General features: G+C 42.0%; 1 long non-coding RNA gene across 3 annotated transcripts in view; it reads right to left on the bottom strand.

Moving 5' to 3' along the window:
* The window catches only part of LOC122695596, a 58,278-nt gene extending 32,652 nt beyond the window's left edge, over positions 1-25,626 (bottom strand). For 2 of the 3 annotated variants that reach the window (XR_006341433.1, XR_006341432.1), the window contains exons 1-2: positions 22,567-22,664; positions 16,397-16,507 (exon numbers count right to left, since the gene is read on the bottom strand). This is a non-coding gene — a long non-coding RNA (uncharacterized LOC122695596). Of the gene's footprint in view, positions 1-16,396; positions 16,508-22,566; positions 22,665-24,671 lie in introns of those variants that run through there. The other variant, XR_006341434.1, reaches the window with a different exon arrangement.
* Positions 25,627-26,528: the final 902 nt, after the last annotated feature.

Raw genomic sequence — 26,528 nt, 5'->3', positions numbered from 1 at the left:
CCTACTTCTTGCAACCCCACGGACTGTAGCCCCCCATGCTCAGATATCTGTGGGATTTCCCAGGCAAGAATTCTGGAGTGCGCTGCCATTTCCTTCTCCAGAGGATCTTCCCAACCCAGGGATCCAACCTGTGTCTTCTGCATTGGCAGCTGGATTCTTTACCACCGAGCCACCTGGGGAGCCCATAATTATCTGTGTGTGTGTGTGTGTGTGTTATGTTAAGTCATTCAGTTGTGTCTGACTCTTTGTGACCCCGTGGACTGTAGCCAGGCTCCTCTATCCATGGGATTTTCCAGGCAAGAATACTGGAGTGGGTTGCCATTTCTGCCTCCAGGGGATCTTCCTGATCCAGGGCTCAAATCTGGTCTCCCACATTGCAGGCAGGCTCTTTACAGTTTGAACCACTAGAGAAGCCTAATTATCTCTAAGTAGGTATATTTCTGGGGACCCAGAAGAATTGTCTTATGTTGAACTTTAAATTCAGATTCCATTGTGACAGGTCCCTTGTGTTGGGTGTCCATTTTTGAATTAAGATTGGAGTTAGCCCTTTGGGAGAGTTATCTGCGATATTTGTGGACAAAAGTGACTAGTTGGAATGCTAGAGAAATTGCAACGGCTGTTCAGTAGCTCATCAAATACCTGCCAGCCTAAATATGCTCCAAATAGTATTTTTTTTTCCTTCCTGAGGCTTCATATTGGCTTCAATCTCATTCCAAGACCCCAGTCTATTGACAGAGAAGCTCTCTATACCAAGCATCAGCGAAAAAACATAATTACTACTAAAACTGAAGCGGGCACTATGAAATCTTTTCATTTCAATGTGGAAATACAAGATGAAGAGTTTAATATTAACTCAATCAGTCAGCTTCAATTGGTCTGTGTGTTACAGTTAATGGCATTAAGATCACTAATACAGCTCCTTGAAAAACAAGCAAAGTATTATAGTTACTTCTGAGTAGACATATTCTCAACGATTTGATTATATTTATGTGTTTTCTTGCAAACTCCGGTGGTATTTCTCAAGATTTTTAGGTGTCAACATATGGTTTCAATTTCTCTGAAATATATAGCATAGCTTGTTCTCAGAGAAAATGCTGCCAAACAGGACTTGTAAATGGATCTTGAGGTAAAACTTAACATCTCCTTCTTTCCTATAAGGCTTCTTGGCTACCGCCAGTGTGACCACCTCGTATGGAAAAATCACACCATTACCCAAATGAAGCTTTCTCAACTGGAAAGGGAAACACCGTTCCCTTTCTTATGGATATGAACACGTACCACAACAGGCTTCTCAGGCGGATCCAGTGGTAAAGAAGCCGCCTGTCATTGCAGGATACATAAGAGACGCAGGTTCAATTCCTGGGTCAGGAAGATCTCTTGGGGTAGGAAATGGAAACCTACTCTAGTATTCTTGCCTGAAAAATTCCATTTTCGGAGGAGTCTGGCAGGCTATGGTCCATGGGGTTGCAAAGAGTCAGGCATAACTGAGCATCTGAGCATACCACAACAGAATTTTTGCCCATCAAGAAGATAAAAATATAGACATGCTTAGCTACTTGAAATTGCTGTCATTGTGATCAATTTCATAACAATTAAAAGTAAAGGGATCAGGCTGCCAAAATTAACAAGACAGAATAGTTTCAGTAGAAGAAAATTTTTAGTCATTCTAAAATCTCCATGGAATGCCACTGCTCCAAACACAGAAAAATGGAAGGAAGAAAAAAAAGAAGTTATATTCTATTTCTAATAAAATATTGCCAGAAATTGTGATAATGCTGTATTTCCCGCTGGACTAAATATTTATACAGAATTGTTTACCTTTCAGGTACATTTCAGATTCACTCTGTGCATTTACTTAATACACATTCAAAGCTTTCTGTTTATCTTTAGTGTGTATATGTGTGTATGCCTGTGTGTGTACACAAATATACATAACATGAGTGTTTATCTGTTTTTAAAAGAATAAAACCCTGGAATGTAAATTTAAAAATTTAGTTTGACATTTGTATGTTTTGTCTGTGTTATAACCCAAATCCAAATGGTGTATGGATCCATTTTTATACCTAATAGCATGCTGTAGATATTTTCCTGTGTTATAAATTCTCAGGGAACATGGAGCCGGCTCGCTTCACTGGTGTTGGATGGCATGTGTCACAGAATAATCTGTGCATGCCCATTGCTGATGAAGATGCACCACAGTTCACACAGAGAAAGACTTTTAACTTTTGCTTTTGTGCTTAGGTGAACGAGAAGACAGAGTTGGTGAGTAAAGGGGTGGGGGTTGTTTATGAAAATTTCCCTAAGTTCCAAATGATGATCTTGAAGCTATAAACAATCCAGCAGTCCATTAAACCGTATCCCTAAATTATTCGAGATTCACATGCTTGGCCACCTTCACACTATTATTATTTTGTCTCAGACCAATGGCGTTTATAAAATACATAAGTAGAGACAGACTAAATAGAAGTGGGCAGCGCTGTGCTTCAGTGAGAACAGTATGTGTTCGGTGCATTTCCCGCCCCGAGATCAGGAACGTGTCGGGGAAAACTGACGCCAGTAACTTCAACTAGTTTAGCAGGTTCTTTGCTCCGATTATCAAAATAAAAGCGAGAATAGGTAGAAAAATGTGGCAAAACACAGAGAAGCAAAGATAATAAAATTAAGACTGCCATAAGCCCCTACCCCGAAATATGAGACTACTCATGTATGATTTTGTCTTTTTTTAAAGAAAACACTGGACAGATACTGTACATAGCTTGCTAAAAGACAAAGATGGCTCAAGACCATCTTTCCAGTAAATAGTTTTCAAATCTCTCTCTCTTTTTACAGCATCTTGTTAAAATAAATTACAGCTGCTACATTTCTGGAACATACCAAATTGTAGATGCAAAAACTGTTGAACTTTTAACTGATTGCCAGTCTAATAGTTCTTGTTCTGATTTTTAAGTACTCGCAATAGAGAAGACGATTATTTATTGAATGCTTACTATGGGTCCAACACAGTGCTAGGTGCCCTGCATGGAAAATCTGGTCCAGAGTTTGGCAAACTATATTTTGCAGCTAGCCCCAGCCCACTGCCCATTTTTGTAAATAAAGTTTTATTGGGACACAGTCATGCCCATTTGATTCCATATGCTTACAGATGCCTTCCCCCTATGATGGCAGAGTTGAGTAGTTGCAGCAAACACCACATGGGCTACAAAGCCTAAATTTTTGTGTGCTAGCCTCTGGTATGAGTCTAGTAGATGATGGAAAAGTCCTATAACTGCTGTTTCCAAAATGGTAGCTGCATTCACACGAGATGACTGAGAACCTGAAATCTGATAGTGTGACTGAGGAGCAGACTCTCTAATCTTGCTTAAGTTCGATTAATTTAAATTTTAACAGAAACAACTCTCTGTCACTAGTGGCTATTGTACTGGATAGCATCCTTCTACAAGTCCTGGTCTGTAATAACCCAAAACCTTTACTTCTGATGTGCAACCTCTGACAATTTCTGGAAGGCTAAAGATTTAGCAGCTCAAATGTTAGTAGCTGCATTTTTGTGGTTGCATTAAAAATTTTGTGCTTTAGCAACATATGGAAAGTTATCAAAGCAGTTCTTATTTTAATAAAGAAGGCTACTTCAGATAATACCATGACAGCTAGACAGATATAAAATCTTTTCCTCTGAACAAAATCAGAAAGTTGTGTTTTGCCACAGACAAATAAATTGTTCTTCTGTTGTTACTGTTATCCCCATTTAGTTAATTAATAGAATAACTGAGACACAAAGAGAGATATAAACCATCTAAATCTCTGGGTTTCTTGTGAAATAACCATAAAAATGTGAGAATCCTTATCCGTTCCTCTCCATGGTGATCACCTTAAAAGAAAAAAGTTTGAGTTTACACCAAGTTGCAAAAGTGATATGCATTCAGAAGCCACATGTCTAGTTTTGAACGGCGGTCTTTTTCCAGCTTAGTGACATGTATCAACTATCTCCAGAGATGCCAGCCAGAGGCAGCAGCTGCCACTCCCAGCCTTGAACTAGAAATATAGTTTGTTCTTTCTGATTTCCTAACCATTTAAAACACTTTTGTGAGCTCCTAAAATTGCTCCAGGTCCTGGTATCTTGGCTCTTCTTCCCCATAAGTCATGGGTCACATGAAGTAGGAACTGCCTTTTGGTGACTAGACTTTTGAAGGTGTCTTGGCCCTCCAATATTCTTTCCTGTCATTAGTAATCAATTCCTCTGGGATAAAATTTAACTGATCTTTTAAACGGAAAGCATTTCAAAAGGTTAGATAACCAATGGAAATGAATTAATTATGATGAATGGTAATTAATGTGCAATTGATGCTGTCGCTTCCAGAGAACAAGAGTGATGGCGAGAAAAGCATTAAATGGAGGATGGGGTGGGTTGGACAATGAGGAACTATTAGAAGCATGTGGTTATTAAGATTAAATTTTAAAAAATTAATTAGAATAGAATTGCTTTACAGAGAAGGAAATGGCAACCCACTCCAGTATTCTTGCCTGGAGAATCCCATGGACAGAGGAGCCTGACGGGCTACAGTCCACAGGGTCCCAAAGACTTGGAAATGACTGAGCAGCTAAGCGCTCACACTAGTGTGCATATATAAATATATTTATGTGTATATCAGCGCGACTGAACTCACTGCAGGGCTTCCCAGGAGGCACCCGTGGTAAAGAACCCAGCTGCCGATGCCCCGTGCGTCCTTCCACCACGAGACAAGCATCTTCAGAGCTCTTGTCTGTCTTTCAGCACGGAAGAATCAATTGCCAGATGCTGGGGAGGCTGTGTGAGCCAGGGGGTAGCTGCCCAGCTTCGGAAGCCAGGCTTGAACTCAGGTTTGAGTTCTGGTCTGACTGCATGGCGATGCGCCTTGGGTACAGTAACTACACTTAGAGGACCCAGGCTTTCATCTGTGAAATTCCCACAGCTAATTCATGACAGCTTTCAGAAAATATCTTGGTGGATGGTAAGAACGGCCTTAGCGTTAGCTCTTGCTAATAGGAACCCATCCAGTGGCAGATGGCTGATGGGGGAAGCCCTGCCCTGGGGGAGCTGGCAGGAAACGCGGGCTTCCCTTCCGTCCTGGGTGCTAACTTCAGCGGAAGGCAATAGCTGTTTGGGCTGATTCTTGAGAATTCTAGTTTTTATTCAAGTTCAGTGAAAAAGAGATTCCCAAATGTAGACGGGGGCATACTGTCCTATGTATCACGCATTTTCATCCCTGGCCTAATAAGATAAAGAAACAATAAAATCAGCATATTAATGAGTTAATTTTGCAAACCAGTGATCTCCCTTACAGCATAGCTGCACCGCTGAGAGTAACTTAATATCTTTCCTTCACAGGGTTTCTCTCTTGAGTTATTTGTGAAGACCATTCAGACTACAACTTGTTCCGTTTCTTGATATATTTTCCTCCCAACCAAAACACTGTGCTTTTCAACTTCACAAAACAGAATTGAGAAATTGTAAAGGAGACTTAAAGCATGATAATTGGGAGGGGATGAGTGTATTTTGGAAGAGGGATCATCTTTCGTTAGGGCCATCTATTCTTAGTTGGCTCTCCAAAGTTCTGTTCATCGTGTTATTTCATTGCAAACATACCTGGCTTTCTAATGATTTGAAAGCCTGTTTCTATTTGCTTCAAGGCAAACAAATGCTTTGTAAATGAAAAATGACCAAAATGGCCTAATCCATCACCCTAGCCAATAACAAATGTCCTCTCTGGATAGCCATTTACAAAATTACTGACAATACAAATCTTGATCGGACCAAAAAAAAAAAAAAATCTGTAAGGTACAATTCTCTTAACTTAAATTAATCATACATAAATCTGTAGAGTTCCTTGGCCTTGAATATATGCACATGTGTGTACATCTTTGTCCATCTTGGGCACACCTCTGTATTTCATTGTCATATAGCTAAATGTATGTTGGAACTATATCGTTCTGAGTTTACTTGAATTATAGCAAGGAAATAGCTTAAATTAAGCTAAATAGCTTATAGCAAGAGGCTTGACTTTCATTTTTTTCTATCCTTTTCCACTTAAAAAAAAAACAGTAAAATTGGAAAATTCTTACCATAAAATTTGTATTTATATAAATGGATTTTCTCCATAGATAACTAAACAGTTAAATAAATCATTTGAAACCTCAGATGCATTCTTTAACTCCAAAAACAGCTTTCCAAATTTTTAACTTACAGTTTGTAGCTAATTCCTTAGTGTTGCCTCTCTGATTTTAGCAAAATAACTGTGAGCTGTCAACATTCACTTTACCCGTGAGATATAGATATGCTTGAATTAGACTGTACTTTGATTTTTATTAAACGCAGCTTAATGATAAGTTATTTTCACAAAAAATACATGTTATATGAATTTTTAGAGACAGAGCTAACCTGATATGGTCTTTGGAGCCAATATTTACAGATGATAAAATGTAAGTTCCTGTTTAACTAATATACCAGTACCAAAGTGTAGAAACTATCTAACAGATTGTCACACAAATCAATTTCATTTAAGAGTGTTTTCATTCTTTTCTTTTGATTTTCTAGCTTATAGTCATCCCCTCAAAGCAAGGAGAAGTGGGGGGGGGAAAGGGGCAGAGAGAATTGTGCAATTTTAATCTAAAGTCAAGGGCTGTTAACATCGACACATGTTTCTTTATTAGTAATTGACTCACTGTGCTTTTACATAATCAATATTAGATTGGATGTAATTTTTTGTGGTGTTTTTATTCCCTCAACTCTGTGTTAGAGCAAATGACAACCGAGTTTGTAAAAAGGAGTCTAATGACTGTGCGTGATCTCACTGGCCCACAGCAGGAGCCACGTGGCTTTCTCCATCAGGGGCCACTTTATCGGTGTGCTCTGCAATGGGCCCTCCGGTCTTCTTCCTGACTATGCAGCTCTGACTTTATAGGGCCGAAGCGGTATGACTACCTATAGACAAATATGCTTCCCTGCTGGCTCAGACATGAAAGACCCGCCTGCCGTGACGGAGACCCAGGTTTAAACCCTGGGTCAAGAAGATCCCCTGTAGGAGGAAATGGCAACCCACTCCAGGATTCTTGGCCTGGGGAAATCCCATGGATTGAGGAGCCTAGATGGCTACGCATCCATGGGGTTGCAAAGAGTCAGAGGTGACTGAGGGACTTTCACTCACCTACAAACAGATATAGTTTTGGAGGCTGGACTGATGTTGAAGCTGAAACTCCAAATACTTTGGCCACCTGATGCGAAGAGCTGACTCATTGGAAAAGACCCTGATGCTGGGAAAGATTGAGGGCAGGAGGAGAAGGGGATGGCAGAGGATGAGATGGTTGGATGGCATCACCGACTCAACGGACATGGGTTTGGGTGGACTCCGGGAGTTGGTGATGGACAGGGAGGCCTGGCGTGCTGCAGTCCATAGGGTTGCAAAGAATCGGACACAACTGAGCAACTTAACTGAACTGAACTGAACTGATGTTCCAGTGACTAAGACTTTGTGCTCCCAAGGCAAGGGGCCTGGGGTTCGATCCCTGGTCAGGGAACTAGATGCTCCATGCCACAACTAAAGATCCTGCATGCTGCAGCAAAGATCCCGCAGGGTACAGCCAAGACCTTGAGCAGCCAAATAAATACATAATTAATACTTTAAAAAACTAATGTGACTGTGTCCTAATAAAACCTTATTTGTGAATACTGAATTTTGAACTTTGCATATTAGTCATGTGTCACAAAAGAGGAGTCTTCTTTTTATGTTTCCCCCAACCGTTTAAGAATGTAAAAACCAGTCTAGACTCACAGGCCGTACAAAAGACAGAGGCCAGCTAGATCTGGCGCCTGGACCTTTGCTTGGTGATCCCGGGTCTACAGCCTCTCTCACTTGCAGTATTTCTGTGTCTCCCTTGGCTGAGCGCTCCTAGGACAGCTGGGCCTTTGTTTATTCTGATTCTGCACTGAACCTTCTTATGGTATCTGAGATGAGTGTCAAGAGTGTTGGTGGCTACTTTGGGGGTGAACGTGTTAGTCCCTCAATCATGTCTGACTCTTTGTGACCCCATGGACTGTAGCCCACCAGGCTCCTCTGTCCATGAGGAATCTCCAGGCAGGATCTTCCCAACTCAGGGATCAAACCCAGATCTCCAGCACTGCAGGCGGATTCTTTACCAGCTGAGCCACCAGGGAAGCCCTGGTCAGATACTTGATGCAGAAAATGTGTCACTAAAAATTCTCCAATATGACTCAGAACGTGCAATATTCAATTAACTACTTATTTTTCCAAAGCAATAAAAAGCAATGGCAATTATCTTAGAAAGAATGATGACCATGTGACAGGAATATTATCCCATGCTAGGCTTGTAACAGTACTGTGACCTAGATCTGATAATATTGATTTTAGAGATCAGGAAACTGAAACTAAAGGGATTTTAAGTAACTTAGATCACATCATCATCAACAGATGTAAAAATCTGAACTTGGGCCAGGCTGACCCACTCTGTATTCTTACACCAATAGGTCAAAGAGATAAGACTTGATCATTTATCACAGCTGCTTAAAGATCAGATGAGCAGGATTCAGTTTGTGGCAAAATTTCATTTTCTAGCAAAACACTTGGCAAACACATACATGATGAAGTCAGTTTCCCAGTATATGTAAAGATTCCTGTTTAGTGGTCATACCCTGGTTTCACTGACTCCCACAATATTTTCAAAGTGTTAACATTCAACCTCATTGTGGAGATCTGTCTTGGAAAGAAGATTCAGTGGCAGAACCTGAATCACTCTTCCTTTCCCCTCTAGCGTTAGGAGCCAAACTCGAACATTCTCTTTTAGATTTGCTAAGAGGAAGGGAAAAAAAAAATTCCCCATGAGAGCACGCTGAGACAACGCGATTTGCATATCTTAACAGCCTCCCAGAGTGCCCTGCAAGCGGAGAACAGTTGAAGGCTATAGAGTTCCTTTGACACAGGATAACCAGCGGAAATTACCACCCATGTTAATTTGAAACAGAATGAGATGGCAACACTGAGGTGCCTTGAGGAAGGGTACAAAGAGGGCCTTCTCTGGTCCACGAGGTGCTGACAGTGTGGGTGAGGGTCCATCCTGTGCAGCTGAGGGGGGCAGCCGCACATCCTGAAGTTTCCACACCTGGATGGGGCGGGGGGGACCCGGCGAGAAGCCTCCCGCGGCCGCGTTCTCACAGGGACGCTGCAACCCCCCAGGCATCTGCAGCTCGTGCGCTCAGGAGCCCAGTGCAGGAAGAGAAAATCCCTTTCCAGAAAGGCTCGTTTATCAACGCAAATAAAAGTTAAGCTATTTAATAAATCCTCTCCACGGTCCTGTGTTGGAGAGATCTATTTTTGCATTATAGCTCTTTCTAGGGACGTGGAAGCTATTTTCTTTTTTTGCCGTCAACCTGCTTGAATTCCAAGTACAATCTGAGAACAGACAGGCATTAGTTCCTATGTAAACTATCCGACCATTCCTCGTGGAAATTCCTTTTCTATTTGCTTCCCCATTACAAATATCATCTCGGCTGGATCCATAGATAATTCTAAATGGAACTGATGGAGAATTCTACAGAGGTGGCACTAGTGGTAAAGAATCTGCCTGACAATGCAAGAGACGAAAGACATGGGGATTCAACCCCTGGCTCGGAAAGATCCCCTGGAGAAGGGCATGGCAACCCACTCCAGTAGTCTTGCCTGGAGAGTCTCATGGACAGAGGAGCCTAGTGGGCTACAGTTCATGTGGTCGCAGAGAGTGGGACGTGATTGAGTGCACACACACATGCACACACATACACGCACATTAACATTTGATAAAACGTAGACTCTATCTACCTTTCTCAGATATAGACCTGTGAGTGCCCGCCAAAATAATCAGATTCTGTGCATCCATTAAACTGGAGGTCGAGGTAGGTCTCAAAGATGTATGATTAAAATCCTGACTCGGGGAACAGAAAAGAATTCTTGCCAAGTGATGAGAGGCATCCTGGGGAGAAAATACAGGAAAGAAAACTAACTACTTCAGAGCAGGGTCTGTTTTCCTGTAACCTGTGGAGCAGTGACATACAGCCTCTTAACGCATAGGACCAGCAGGAGGTTAAACAGAATAAAAATGGCATCCAGCGTCATGGAGGTGTGCGGTGCAAAGCCACACGTAACAAAATAGCATATTACTCAGGTTCAAATGCACTACCTTGGAAGCTACCTTAAAACCTTTTTAAGTAAAAGGTGAAAGAAAAGAAATAAAAAGGAAAGAATCATATGCAAGTTAAAAAAATCTTTTTAGAAAAATGTGAGAGAAGAATAAATAATGAAGGGAAAATAGTTTCCTCTGGTAGTATCATGAATTTCTAGCCTATAAAATTGACATCGATTAAAAGGCTAAAGAAAAAAAAAAAAACAGAAAAAATCCTGGCTCTCACCCTGGAAGCACTTTTAACTTGTTTCAGGATCAAGTGATATGAACTGACAATCCAACATGCAAAAGCATCTCTAACTAGAAAATGTAACATCAGGGACTCTCCTGGTGGTCCAGAGGCCAAGATGCAATGCAGGGGACTCGGGATAGATCCCTGGTCAGGGAACTAGATCCCACGTGAGGCAACTAAGAGTTCACATGCTGCAACTAAAGATCCTGCCTGCCGCAAGAAAGATGGAAGGTCCCTAGGGCTGAAACTAAGGCCTGGTGCAGAATAAATAGAAAATAATAAGAGAATGTAGCACCAGCTTCAGGGGCAATGATATTAAACACTCTTCAGAGAAAGGAAACGTCTCTACCTGGGACCTGATAACTCTAGAGGACTGACCAGAGCCTCAGTAGTAGGATGGAACTTGTGTTGACAGACAGGAATTGGGGAGAACTCCAGAAAGGGGATCGTCCAAAGATAAGATTTCCAGAAGGAAAGGAATAAGCACACCTGTTTGAATCTGGCTATTGCAGGAGACAGAAGGAGCTCAAGTCCTGTAGTTTGATGAGGAAGGACTGGGAGCTTTGTAAGCACCAAGAATGGGGGAAACGCGCTGTAAGGCTATCATTCGTGTTTGCATTTCTCTCTCAAAGTGCTCAGCTTCCAGAAAAACTTTAAGACAAGGTTAATGGATGGAGAAGAAAAATAAACCCGCAATCCACTGCATCTCCCCAGAGACCTTAGAGAGACATGTTTAGAGACTGAAGACTGAAGTGACTTTCCCTTGCTTCTATCACCAGTCACATCCACAACTGGGTGTTGTTTTGGCTTTATTTTTTGGGGCGCCAAAATCACTGCAGATGGTGATTGCAGCCATGAAATTAAAAGATGCTTAACCAACCAGTCCATCCTGAAGGAGATCAGTCCTGGGTGTTCATTGGAAGGACTGATGCTGAAGCTGAAACTCCAATACTTTAGCCACCTCATAGGAAGAGTTGACTCATTGGAAAAGACTCTGATGCTTGCAGGGATTGGGGGCAGGAGGAGAAGGGGATGACAGAGGATGAGATGGTTGGATGGCATCACCGACTCAATGGACATGAGTTTGAGTAAACTCCATGAGTTGGTGATGGACAGGGAGGCCTGGTGTGCTGCAGTCCCTGGGGTCACAAAGAGTCGGACATGAATGAGCGACTGAACTGAACTGAGTGAACTTCCCAAGGATGGAGCTTAAGGTGGCACTTCTAGTCAAAGGAAAAACCCCAGAATTTGACCCCAGCTCTCATTCTCAAACTCTTCTGAGATGTGGAGAACAGTGGAAAACACGTTTAGGTAACTCATGCTCCTGTTTGGTTTTGTTACCATTGACATCCCACGCTCTGTATGCATGGGCTGTATGCATGTTGATTTCACACACTTACATACTGCAAAACGATGATAACCTCGTCGTGAGCTGACCCCACCGTCGTCTCACAAAATTGCCACATCTTTCTGCAGTGAGGACATTTAAGATCTGCCCTGAAAGGGGCCATTTTTGAAGCATTTTATGAATATGAACATGTTTTTAAATTCAGTGAGAATTCTGCATGTTCATATATGGTGTAACACCATAGCTTTGACTCTACAGACAGTTTGGCCACCTGATGCGAAGAGCTGACTCACTGGGGAAAAAAACCCTGATGCCAGGAAAGATTGAGGGCAGGTGGAGAAGGGACGACAGAGGATGAGATGGTTGGATGGCATCACCCACTCAATGGACATGAATCTGAGCAAACTGTGGGAGACAGTGAAGGACAGGGAAGCCTGTCAGGATACAGTCCATGTGATCCCAAAAGGATTGGATATGACTTAGTGACTAAAAGAACAACAATCACCTAATACTTTTGGGTTTCTCAATTACCACAAAATCGTTTTGGGGACTGAAATAGAAAAAAAAATAATTAAAGGGTAAAAAAAAGTGTCGCCAGGCTGTGTACTGAACAGAATTATGCCACCCCATCTGTCCAGCCGAAATCTAAACTCAGAATTACTGTTGTGCATAAAATGAAAACATTAACTTTTAATTAGTTGGCTAAAAGAAAATGCCACAGCATGGGAAAATGAAACTTCACAAAAATAAGGATTAGATTAGAAGTGTGGGTTAGCACCCACGGCTTCAGGGGTTCCTGTGAGCTCCGACAGCTCTCAAATTGCTTAAGTAGTTAGTAAGGTGACTGTAACATTGACCAGCAAATGACATAAATCCAGAATTAATTATAAAGACTTAAATAAGTGAAAAGAAAGGGGTTCCCTGGACCCGGCTTTATTGTGAGATGTTGACATAATGAAATTTTAATCAATGTGTTTCGTTAAGGAAGAATTAATTGCATATCATATTGCAAAAAATAGAGTAAAATCGTAAAGTCTTCTGACTTCAGACTATTATTAAAGTGGATCACTTGTATCTCGATTTTCTGAGACAATGTATTTAGTTTGGGGTTTTATCAAGCCTGTTTTCAATGTGTGATGTTGACTAAAACTAAGCAATCCTTACGAGTTCTCCCCAATGACCTCTTTCAATTTGGAGGGACCTGTCCATCTTCCCATCTCTACAATTCCTGAAACACTGTTCTCCCATCTAATTTGGAGGAAGTTGGTATTTACAGATTATTTTTAATTTATAAAATGATGAGGGGTGCTCTGGGCTTTCCTGATGACTCAGAGGTAGAGAATCTGTCTGCCAATGCAGGAGACTCAGGTTCAATCCGTGGGTTGGGAAGATCCCCTGGAGTAGGAAATGGCAACCCATTCCAGTATTCTTGCCTGGAGAATCCCATGGACAGAGGAGCCTGGCGGGCTACAGTCCACGGGGCCACAAAGAGTCGGGCATGACTTAGCGACTAGAAAACAGCAGCAACAAAAGGCCAGATACCAGACAACTTGGCACCAGCCCCTTGGCGCTGAGCCTGCCGACATTTTTCAAAGGCTCTAATTCTAAATCTGCTCAGCTGCTTACCTGCCTCACCCCTTTCTGCTAGTGACAATAAAGGCTCTGGTCCAAGCTTTCCCCAAACTCTACCTGCGTCCCGACGCACCTCCGTGCTTTCCGCTGTGGTCCTGCGAACCATGGCATCTGCTCCCTTCTCTTGGGAGCTGTGGGTAACAAACCATCTTTCCAGCAGCAACCTTCTCCTATTTGTTGGACTCACCACACCTGGATACAGACCAAATCCTAGGGACGTTACAAGGCGGGTACCCAGGGTGGACCCAAAGTCCTCTGGGTGCACGAATTTCCCCCATCCCTCTTTTGAACCCAAGGGGCATTTTCTTGCCCTTTACTTTTAATTTTAAAACACTAAAAGCTTCATAGGAAATTACAAAGAAAATGTACAGGGAAGTCTCAAACAACTTTCTCCCAGCCTCCTCCAATATCTGTACCTCCTAAAACTAGAATTCAGTATCACAAGTAGGAAATTGACATCGGTTCAACCTACAGAACCTTAGACTTAACTGTTTATATATTTAATTGTGTGTGTGTGTGTGTGTAGCTCTGTGCAATTTTATCACATCTGCAGCTCTAAGCACCACCACAATCAAGGTACTCAACTACAACATCACCTTGAGGCTCCTTCCAATGATCCATGACAGCCACGCCTACCTTCCCCAACCCCATAAATAGCTAATCCATCCTTCATCTCTGTAAACATTATTTTGTGGGTGTTATATAAATGGAATTATGTAGGGTGTATGCTTTTAAGATGAGCTACGTTCACTAAGCATTATTTCCTTGAGGTTATTAAGCCAGGTGCTTGCAAGTCGTCCTTGTTACTGTTGAATAGTATTCACTAGTATAGATGCACTATAGTTTGTTTAGCCGTTTATCCACTGACAAACGTCTGGGTCATCTCCAGGGTAGGGTCACCAGGAGTAAAACTGTGGACGTTTGTGGACAAGTTTCTGTGTGATACGCTGATGGCTCCCGTGGAACACACCTCCTGATAGTCACACCCTTATGTAGTCGCTTCCCTTAAATAAGGGTGGGATCTGAGGATCACAGCAACCAGTACCAGGGGGCAGAAGCCACACAATTAGTTCTGAGCCTAACCTCTAGGAAGCGTCTGCTCTGGAAGAGCCTGAGAACCCAGCGGTACAAGGAGACCCAAGCTAGTCACACAGAGAGGCTTGGGGGCGAAGAGCCAAGAATTTGATTCAGAAGTGAACCAGCTGGCTGGCTGACACAGATATATTAATATCAGAGTTCCAACAGTCATCAGCCTGCGCACCATGAGAGTGAGCAGGCTTGGAAGCGGGTGCATAAATCTCAGCGATGCCATTGAAGCCGATGAGCTGTGCTTGCAAAGCATTGGCCAAATGGCAGAATCATGACCACATACAGAAAACGGTTATTGTTTTAAGCCACTAAGTTTTCAGTAAGAACATGGCTATCGTTTTAAGCCGCTAAGTTTTCAGTAAGAACATGGTTATCGTTTTAAGCTGGTAAGTTTTAAGTAAGTTTGTCCTTCCAAGACTATTCATGGTTGTGGTGGGGGTGGCCCCATGCAAGGTAGCCCGCCAGGCTCCTCTGTCCGTGGGATTCTCCAGGCAAGAATACTGGAGTGGGTGGCCATTTCCTTCTCCAGGAGATCTTCCTGATTCAGGAATTGAACCCAGGTCTTCTGCACTGCAGGCAGATACTTTACTGACTGAGCTACGAGGGAATCCTTAAATAAGACTGTATGGCAATATATAATTGGAACACAAATATACATCCTGGTATAAGTAGGTCCTGAATACACATTAGTTTTTATATTAATTTGCTAAAATACAGCTCTCAACTATCTGCATTTAAATAGGCAAAGTGCAACGGTGTATTTTTTTTTTTAAGCTGAAGTCATTTACTTGAGATGCTTCTTTTAAAAAAAAAACCTTTGGCTGCTCTACCACATAGCATGTGGGATCCTAGTTTCCCCACTAGGGACTGAACCCGTGCCCCCTGCAGTGGAAGTGTGGAATCTCAGCCAACGGACCTCCAGGGAAGTCCCCTAACAGTGTGCTTTTATATAGCATGTGTATATTGTATTCGGATATTCTAGAAATGCTATAAATCTGGAATCAGAATATCCAAGACTGATAGTGTTTTGAAACATCACATGGACAACAGTTAGGATAAAAAAAAAAAAGAAAAAAGAAAAACTGCTATAAAATTATTTTGCATGCTGTAAAATTTAAACAATTATAAGGTATTTTTGCAGTGACTCACAAGCAATGTTGATGTCTATTGATAAATAGGTACAAAGAAAATATAGATGTTAACTACACCTTTAAGGAACACTGAATTTATCCCACTGTTGTCTTTAGTATCAAACTCACATAGTATTTTCAGATAGGATCAAGTCTACTGTAGTTTCACTAATCTGAGTAGAGATCCTGATTTTAGTAATTGAACATGTAATAAACTTCATACGAAAATGCCACTGACTAGTAATACTGTTTACAATTTGAATTCAGTAAAGCATCACCTTTCAATTCATAATGTCATTTCATTATACAATTTTGCTTAGCAACTACAGCACCAAACAGGAGAAAAGAAAAATGAAGCTTGATTGCCCAAACACTGTCAGCAATTGGTTCCCATCATCCTCCTTTCTCTCTCTCTTTTTTTAACCTACAAATGAGAAGTTGTGACTTGACAACATCTGATGTGGCCGCAGACGCACACTTCCAAATTTGTTTGTTTCTGAGCTATTTTTGGCCTTCTTTCGTCATGGAGTCCAAATTAAGTGTTGGTTAATGTGGTTACATTTTACTGGAGCTACTAAAATAAGGTTACATAAAGCAGAAAATGGAAATTAAAGTTTACAACAAGCTTCATTCTGCTTTCTTTCTTTGAAGCCCAGTGGAAAGTATGACAGCCTTGTACATTCAAGTCTTTGCATACTATTAAACTAAAAAAAATAAAATTATAAAGAACATGACAGGCTGAGAGGAAAAAGAAGTACAAACCAGGACAAATTCTAGCTGTAGATTATTTCCCAAAGATGTTCTCCATCAAGGCCCATGGAGAAGAGCTTCACAAATTCTGCCCAAAATCACACTTCCCTATGGTGCCGAAACCTGGAAAATTAAAAAAGAAAAAAAAAGTTTCTTTGGGTTTAATGCACACTAGACAATCAATTTATGGCTGATTTTTTTTCTTACCTAATTGTCCAGTTGTTTTACTTATCCATCACCTATGTTTACTAAGTCCTCAGAGCAGATTAAAGGCAAGTCAGTTACAAAACCCAAATCGAAACCTTTGATCCCACTGGATCTGAAATCCATTTCAGAGAAACACAGGCTGCCACATACATATTATTTGGACTATTTCCTTAATCTAAGGTTCATGACTAGGACCATTTCTATACAGCACTCTCCTGAAAATCACACAGCTGAAAGGTTATTTTTGTTGTTTCTGTTTTCTTTTTTCTATTTTGTTTAGCTTTGGTCCTACAACTTAATGTGTCTCCTAGAGGACTTCAGGCTAGAACCTGTTTTTACTCCGATTTACACTGACTATAAAAGTGAGACTGTTATAGGGAAGAGGTTGAAAAATTATTTGAATTAGAAAAAAAAAAAAGTTCTAACTCATTGCACATTTGAGAGCATCTTGCAAAGCGTCCCGTGATGAAAGCTTACTAACATGAAAAGTGTTAGTCACTCAGTTGTGTCCGACTCTTTGCAACCCCGTGGACTATAGCCGCCACCCCCACCCCCACCCCCAGCTCCTCTGTCCATGGGATTCCCCAGGCAAGAATACTCGAGAGTATTTTCTCCTCCAGGGGATCTTCCTGACCCAGGGATAGAACTTGGGTCTCCCACATTTTGAGCAGAGTCTTTGCCATCTTTGGGAAGCCCCATATTTAAGCTACCCTCTGTTAATCAACCCACTTTCTGAACATATAAATTGTATCACCATCAAGGCTAAGTAGAGAAATAGCTAAATATATTTATAACTTAGAGAAGAAAGGTTTTGATGGCACATGCTTAGGCATGAGGGCTAGAGGGTGGTGATGATAAAAATTAATCAATTAATTGCCTAAATTCTTCACTTTATAATTCTGTGAAAATAAAACAATTTCTGCATATGTGGGTAGCACCACTAAACCACAGTTTTCTCCAACTCTGACCAAAAAAAGATATGTCTCAAATTACCATATTAAAAAATATAAATAGCAGTGAAATTAAGACAGGAAATCTTTGCATCTACATCCCTCGTAGATTAGGAGTATAAATGGGACTTTGATCCTAAAAAATGTGTCTCGATCTAAGCTATATATTTAAGGATAGTTTAGATTCTCTCTTTGATCAAATGTTTTTCAGTGACTAAGTGCTGGACACAGAATATTACATGCAGTATGTTAGTACAGAGAGTGGGTTTGAGAACTTGGCAACTAAATAGTCAAAATTCAGATATGTTTATTTAATTTAATAAAACTATTTAGTTGGAGGGAAAAAAAGCCAACTTTTGAAGAGCAAAAGCTATTTTGGCTTAACTTTAAAAAAACAACTATAAAAAATTAGTTGTAATATTTTCATCCACGGTTTTCAGCCTTAAATATTATGGCTCCATTCCTAAGATGGTTAGAAAACAAAAACTAAAACAAACAAAGAAAAACGACTCACCTGAATTTTCTTCTAATCCTTTAGTATTTTTATTTTCTACCATTTACCTTATTATACCTGGAATTTCACCTTAGGAAACTTCAGTTTTCCTCATCTTTTAAGCAGTTTTCCTAACTCTATAATCAAATAAAACACTATTTCCCCGGTGTTTTTGAAGTGCCACTTTTCCTACAAACCACTTCACTGTATCTAATGCCTCCCTTGCCTCAGTACATCTTTTCAGCCTGTTTTATACTCTGCTCCTCGCTGCGGCAGCCACCAGCGGATGGGGATCGGACTGCAGCGTGCTTCCGGTGGAAACAACCCTCTCCCTTTCGGCCCCGGGACTTTCTCAGCCACAGTTGCATAGAATGCTAGGGGAAACCACTCAGTCACTAACACAGCACAGACCCGGACGGTCAAGTGAACAGTACCCTTGACCGAGGGTAACCCCTGCACAGTTCGTGGGATGGGAGACTGGATAAACACACAACTCTTCTGTCCCTGGATGAAGACGCTGTATTCTCCGTGGCTCCTTGGAGTGTCCCCAGTGGGACCGAGTCCCAGGCTCCTAGCTGTGGAGTTACCTGGATTGGGCATCTCTCGATCAGCTCACCCTCTGCCCTGCGTTCAGCCTTCCCAGTGGTCTGCTCCTACCCATGGGACCATTCCCTGCATGCAACAAGCTATCTGGACCAAGACATGCATTTCAGATTCTGGTTTTAAAGCAGCAAGCTAAGATGATCATCATTTATTCTTGATCCTATTTCTTGAAGGTACTCTGTACCATTAACCTACCTTTCATGCTTTTATATTTTAATACCTGGAGAGACGATTGTACATATGCTGTTCTTGGCTTGAAAAGTGCCCTTGACTATTCTCATGGATTTATCTTTTCCAGGTTAACTTTGAACCATCTAGGCAGTTTCAAAGTCCTATTGGGACTTCCCTGGTGGCTCAGGGGTTAAGAATCTGCCTGCAATGTAGGAGACCTGGGTTCGATCCCTGGGTTGTGAAGATCCCCTGGAGAAAGGAATGGCGCCCCACTCTAGTGTTCTTGCCTGGAGAATCCCATGAACAGAGGAGCCTGGTGGGCTATAGTCTGTTGGGCTGTAAAGAGTCAGACACGATTGAGTGACTAACACATTGACAAGGTCCTGTTAATTTTTCAAATTAGAAATAAATTGTACACTTTTATTCAATTTCATATTCCTCCATTATCAGCTGTACAGACTTGTGCTTTTTCCTTAAGATGCAAATTCTTTCATAAACTAAGCAATATAATTCTTTCTTCACTGAGTTGATATAAATGTAATTGAGATACAGACACCCACTAAGCATTATAGAGTAGCAGACACACAGGAAACCCTAGTCAATCAATGGATTGTATCTAAGCTGATATCACTATAATATTAAGCTTCTTAATTTATAAAGGCAGCGTATTTCATTAGTCAAACTCCATGTGATATCCCATAGCAAGGTCTAGTAGTTTTTTTATCGATCCTACATTTTTTTCCCTGAAATTTTTCTAAGAACTTTTTGACATTTTAATGGCAATTTTGGATGAAATCACTTTAATTTCACGTTTAACCTATTAAAACTAACAGGTTATATTGATTAGTCAAGTCTATAGGAGACTGGATGCCGAATGTTTTAGAGATGCTATGTCAGTTATTCTTAAAACAATTACTTGAAACGGGAACTGTTACTGGCTTCATTTTAGAGATAAATAAAAAGACGCAGAAAGGTTGAACATAGTCACTTAGTAAGTGACTAATCTCAAATTTAATTTGAGGCTAGTTTTGATTTTTAGGAAAGCAACTAATCTCTCTGTATTAACCTTATAGCTAGCTGCCAACAACACACAGCTGTTACTTCTAATTATTTTTGTGGGTTCTCTTGCTTTCTTTTATAGACAGCTGTATTAATTCCAGCTAGTGATAAACCTGCTTTTACTTTCCTAATATTTGTCTTGCTGATGTCCTTTTTGAACCAATAGAGTTTTGATGCATTAAAAACAGTCATTTTTAAGCTCATTCTATGTTAACAGAAATAAAAGACAAATGTCCTGGGGACAGGCTGTCCTCTCCATTTCCAAATCGAACATATTTTGCTAAATTTGTTTGCCAAACCCTGAACACCTAGGAATCCCCCATCTGTTTTTTAAAAATAGGATACCGCTACCCCTGCATAACTGTCCCAACCTCACTGGGTAGACGCGTTCTGATGTTTGGCTCGTAAGGACGAGCTCTGGTCTGCTCGGGAGCGTGTGGTGGCAGGAGGTGTTTGGGCTTCAGGTTAACCACCTTTCTCACCCAGGACACCACGCTTCCCTCAGGGCTTCCCTCCAGACGCCTCGCACAAACCAAAAGACGCAGAAGCCCAGAGGCCAGGTTCTGAGCGAGCAGTTTGTCTCCAGAGGCATAGGACTAAGGTGACTTAAATTTTCCCACTCGTATTTCAGCTTCTTTTCCCTTCGATTCATAGACTGGGGCACGGAAATCAAGTCTCTGCATGGTGGTAACTCCTTTGAATGAGACTTGGTGATTCATAAGACCTGGGGCCCGGGGCCAATGGACCAGCCTTTGGGTAGTCATCTCTCTGCCTCCGAGGAGCCGGGAAGAGGAGGACAGAGCCCGCTCAGCTCAGGAAGGAGCAGCTCTGTCCTCAGGGGCCAGTAGGAGGAGAGAAAGAACGGCACCGGCCAGAGGTGATTCCAGCAAACCCTCAAGGTCGTCCTACGGCTGTCTGATTAAATGGTTTCCCCAAAGATCATGTACGTGTGTGTTGATAAATTAGACTGAGATCCCAGAGTCTCTGCCACTCATTTCCACAGTATTCTAGTGTATTTCCTTGAAGACCTTTCTCAAACCTGTATAGTGAGTGTTTCTACAAGAGCAAGAAGGTGAAATGAGTTTATGCAGAGTTTTTAAAACAAGAATTTTTTTTTTCTCATTAAATGTTGAGAGACACAGGACAGGGAGAGTATCATGCAAACCTCTCCCAATTAAGAAAAAAAATCCCCACTATGTACTGAGCATCTGTTCAAAGATAGGAGATTTATATTATGATATTATACATGTATATATAGTTACAGTTACTGTTATATAGGTACCTTACTGTGCTTCCATTTTGTCCACTTGCACATCTGTAGGGATACATTTCTTATCAGGTTAATAGATTGTTGTAAATATTAGGAATATAATTTATATGTATATGTGTGTGTATATATATATATATTGTTGTTATTGTTCAGTCACTAAGTCATGTGTGGCTCTTTGCGACTCCAGGAACTATAGCTCACAAGGCTCCTCAATCTATATGGTTTTCCAGGCAAGAATATTGGAGTGGGTTTGCCATTTCCTTCTCCTATATACATATATACATATATATGTGTATATATATGAGACAGTATATGTGTGTGTGTGTGTACATATATATATATACATATATATATATGTATGAGAGACAGCCTATTATGGTATTAGGGTTTTATATGTACAGGAAGAATATTCTTATTAAAAAGCTAATTAAATGCTCTTTAATTCGGGCTGTTATTCTTTAAACCAAGACAAGCCATGTCTACATTTTATATATGTAGAATTGTCTTCCTATATATATAAAACCCTAATACCATAACAGCCTCTGATTTATCAGTCTTGAAATAAACAATGTATACAATGTCCATACTGGCCCAGGGGCCAACACTCTCCCTAAGACAGGAGAAACTCTGATCTGTAAACACGTGCGTGTAACAACGAGCATTTTCATCATATGCAAGGAAAAGACACTGAGGGAAACACTCAACTCTGGGACTGGAAGTCCCGAGACTGGGAGCAGTACTTGCTTCTCTGAAAGCAGGCTGTCTGGCCACGCTCTCTTAGAGACCAGAAGAGACAAGGAAAGCTTCAGAATGAACAGGAAGACCAAGGGGAAAAGCAATCGGGCGCGGGGAGCTAGAAAGCTCCTTGAAGAGTTTAAGAGACGTGAACACACGGGTGAGCGACGACGCAGAGGCAGCCATGCGACTTTTATAGGGGAAATGATTTTTCAAAGAAATTAAATATAGAAGTGGCTCGTCTTGGTTTAAAGAATAACAGCCCAAATTAAAGAGCATTTCATTAGCTTTTTAAGTGGAGTGACTCAATAAATGACTTGTTTTAAAAACGCAGACGTCCAATTAACCCGACTCCTGAGACTGACAGTCAAGGAACCACGGCTCTTAGAAGGCCCACTTCCCTCCAGGATCCTGGAACGGATCCTCGGCGGGTCCTATGAGCACACACCCGTGTTTCGGTGTGGTGTGCGCTTACACACACACACACACATGCTCAGACACACACCTAGAATATTCAACTGACCCGCCTTCAACAATGGGGTACTGATTAGAAGTCCCCCAAGGGTGGTGGGTGAAAGTGAGTTGGTTGTGGAGGACGAGGGCACGGGAGTGGGGAGAGACGCCCAGTGTCCACACCGCCTGCCTCCGGCCCCCCTCCACCTGCGGTTTCTGTCTCCCCGCAGCGCCCAGTTACCTGCGGAAATGGCCTGGCTCCGCCGTGAGCACCGGGCCGCCTCCCGGAGCCCCTGCCTAGCGGAGTGGAGCCGGAGGGTTGATCCTCCAGCCCCCATACACAGCTCTCCTTTCACCACCTTCCGTTTATACAAAGACTGGCTTATCCCAATTTTTTTTTTTTTCTGTTGCCTTTGCAATGAAAAGCTCTCCACGCGCAGCCTAATAAAGTTCTGCGCCCACCCCACCCCCATCCCCCAGACCTCTGCCAAAAAAAAGAAAGAAGGGAGACTTAAACCTGGAACTCATTTAGCTAAAGAGACTTTAGTTAACAAGAAAGTTACCCATCACGAACTGCAGCTAACACCTCCCGTGATCCTAAATCCATTACCTGGAGACTTAGCCCAGGCTGAGCTTGATTTTATGAACTGTGAGATTGCAATGTTGAAAGTCTGCAAATTGGACATAAATTGGACGCAAAAGGCTAGGGGAGCCAAGTGATTTTCTTTCTAATGGAGCAGCAGGCTTCGGCTCTCAGCAGAGATGCCTGAGATCTGGACCGGGGACAGGGATGCGAGCCTGAGTCTCTACCTGTCAATCCAGGATTTCCCTCCTGGCAAAAAGGGTTTTCTCTGACTTAAGCCAGCTCCATCTAGAACTGCCTCTATACTACCGTCTGAATCGCTCTTAATCGCAGTGAAGTACGTGACCAAGGAGTATACACGCACACGAACACACACACAAGCTCTGAGATAACTAACAGAAAATGCATTTTCCTATGCATCTTGCCCCTGACTGCCAGCACTGTCCTGGGGTGCTGGTGACTGGAAATGGGAACCCACTCCAGTATTGTCGCCTGGAGAATCCCATGGACAGAGGAGCCTGGCAGACTACATACAGTCCAGGGAGTTTCAAAGAGTCAGACATGACTGAACACAGACACACATACTTGGCATCTGATTACAATCCTAGGGAGGACAGTTGATGTCATGAATAGTGAAGTCATTGGCTTTGGCTTAAGGGACACAGAGATCAACTTCAGATTCACTGTGATCACCTCCAGTCAATTTAAGCATTTCCAAATGCTTTTTTTGTTTGTTTGTTTTAATTTATTAATGCAATTATGTTTACACTGTAAAAGGACCCAAGGATGATCCAGAGATCAAGTCTGGGAAAGCACACAGGTGTCATAACAGAAGAGGAAAGCCAGGTATAACAGCCCTATCATTGAGATGAAACATGAAAATCCAGAGACAGAAGAGTAAATCAACTGTGGGTTGAAAACTAAGTGAAAATCTGGGCTTCAAAACCAACTTGTGATTCTCTGAATGGATGGTGGTGTTGGCCTGAGAAAGGTACCCCAGATAGGAGAAAGGGTTTTAGAAAAAACAGTAGCAGAAAAGTTTGTGAAATGTCCATTTGAGTGGCACGGGCAGGGGCTGCTCTACCTCGGGGAAGAGAGGAAGGAGGAATCACGTCTGAAAGTGGCTCAACCCAACTGACAGCCTGGATATGGTTTAGGAATGTCCATGTCCACATGGTTCAGGATGAAGCCATAAGGAATGGTTTATTCCACATAGAACCATAGAACTTTCTGGAATATTCTGAACATGGGACCTGTACCATGAACTCGTGTGTGGAAACCCTGCTCTAAAAAACAATAGCATACACCTCAGGGTCTCAAATGCATCAATTAATTAGAGTTCACTCAAGTGATGGCATACAGTACAATGTTATAAACAAAGGAACTAGATTGACAATTTTTTTAAAATGTAAATGGTTTGGAAATTTTGAAATCTGTGTATAACATACTATTATTAAAATTCAAAAACAAAAACAAAAGGATGAATGGATTCACATTTGTCAACTTCCTGATGATAATTCCCTACAGGGAAATAAAGAGGAGCATAGATGTATAATGTTATATAATGATTTATAACGTTTTATTTTTAAAATAGAAAAAGTGTAAAATGGGAATCTCAAGCAAAGATGGCAAAGTATTAACATATCTTTTACCTGGGTCAGGGATGCTTAGATGTTAGCATTTTCTGAATTTTCCACAGGATTTAAATATTTTGCAATTTTTATAGGGCCAGTTCCCCTATCTCTTCCCCTCCACACACTCACTCAGTCCTTCAGCTCCGGGCTTCCTTGGTGGTCCAGTGGTTAAGAGTCCGTGTTGCAATGCAGGGGACACGGGTTCGATCCCTGGTCCAGGAAGATCCCACCTGCCACGGGGCAACGAAGCACCGCAAGGAAGACCCAGCGCAGCCCCCAAAATAAATAAATAAATCTTAAAAAAAAAAAAAAAGCTTCAGCTCCTTCTAAAGCTGCGTGAAGTATTTCTCACAGTCTTGGGGAGCAGGTCACACGTGGCCATAAATAAATGGGGTGCCTCCCTTGTGTAGAACCAGCCCTACAGCCGGGACCCGGGTCCTGCCCGCGTGTCTCACTGACTGCCATCACAGAGCAAGGTGTCTCCCGATCTCTGACGGCACTTTTTTTAAGAGAACATCTACCCTGCGGCACACTCTGAGTTCTACCGGCAGACACCACCCTCTGAATCCTCTGGGCTGCAGAGGACTGGGGGCAAGTAACCTTTACCCCCGGGGCTCCCCACAGTTTGCAGCATATCAACCGATGCTTGTTTGGCTCTGAAGACAGACAGGAACTTCCGTATAAAGTTTCTCCTCGCTTTAGTTCGTCAGCTTTCCTCTGGATGAAAACTCAAAAGCCAGGAGAATATTCATAGGTTCCCAGGTGAATTCAGAACCATCTCTCCCCTCTGACAACTCAGGATTTAGTACCCGAGGGAGCTTTCCTTTTCAATTCTCTTTTTTTTCCCCTCAAGATGACTTTCTCCCAAAGGCTTCCCGAGCCCTCGTCCAGATAAACATCTTGTCGTAACTGTCCATCAGTTTGAATGGCCAGCCCAGACAGGGTTTAGGCTCAAACTGGGTTCTCTGCTACCCCAGGAAGTTTATTCTGGCAGGAGAATGTGGGCCAGGCTGGAACAGGAAGAGGCTGGAGCCAGGGAGACCGGGGAAGAGGCAGCTGCTGCTGGGAGCACACGGGCTGACGTCCATTTTCACATGTCATCGTTTATAGCAGGCGTCGTTCGTGATGCGTTGGGGACGCGCTGCGAAATCTGTCTTATAAACTTATACATGGCAATGGGGTTTATCTCCGACTCTTCAAGTCTGAAAAATCAGCTTCTTGAAAAACTGAGTCTTCTTGTAAATATCTCATTAGCTCTCCTGATGTTTCCTAATTTACCACTGTGGCCCTAAGCTGAATCTCTCAGGAAGATCAGGGAGAGATGAGGAAAGAAAAGGTGAAATAATTAGTTCTGCAGACATGTGATGAATGCTGACTTTAAATATACCTTTGTATGTGTGTGTGAGTGCTCAGTCGCGTCCGACTCTTTGCGACCCCATGGACAGTAGCCAGCCAGGCTCTTCTGTCCATGGAAATCTCCAGGCAAGAATTGGAGTGGGTTGCCATTTCCTCCTCCAGGGTATCTTCCTGACCCAGGGATTGAACCTGTGTCTCCTGGATTGGCAGGCAGAATCTTTACCACTGAGCCACCTGAGAAACCCCATGCCTTTGTATATTTGATTCATTTACCTCTTTATTCTGCCCAGAATCGCGGCTTATAAAGTGCTGTGTGTCAGCAAACGAACAGAAACAGCTATGGGACATATTTAGAATCACTGATCAGGCTGCTTTCTCTTTATCAGTTATGAAAATTTTGATTTCTAAAAGCAAACTGCCTACAGGCCGTATGGTGGAGTCTTGTTGATCACGAAGAGTTATTGGCATGCTACCAAGAAGATGAAGACAAGATAAGAAATAAGTAGCATTTCAATATTGCCTTGAAGTAGATAAACAGCTCTATTTGATTAGCTCCCATTATTACAAAAGCTAATGTTTTAAATGAGAGGCATATTTTTCCCCCAATATCATCTGTAGATGTGTTAAGTT

The sequence above is a fragment of the Cervus elaphus genome, chromosome 5, assembly GCF_910594005.1.
Source record: "Cervus elaphus chromosome 5, mCerEla1.1, whole genome shotgun sequence".
NCBI classification, from domain to species: domain Eukaryota; kingdom Metazoa; phylum Chordata; class Mammalia; order Artiodactyla; family Cervidae; genus Cervus; species Cervus elaphus.
Note: the sequence above shows the minus strand (reverse complement) of the source record. Positions and strands in the feature narration are given on the sequence as shown.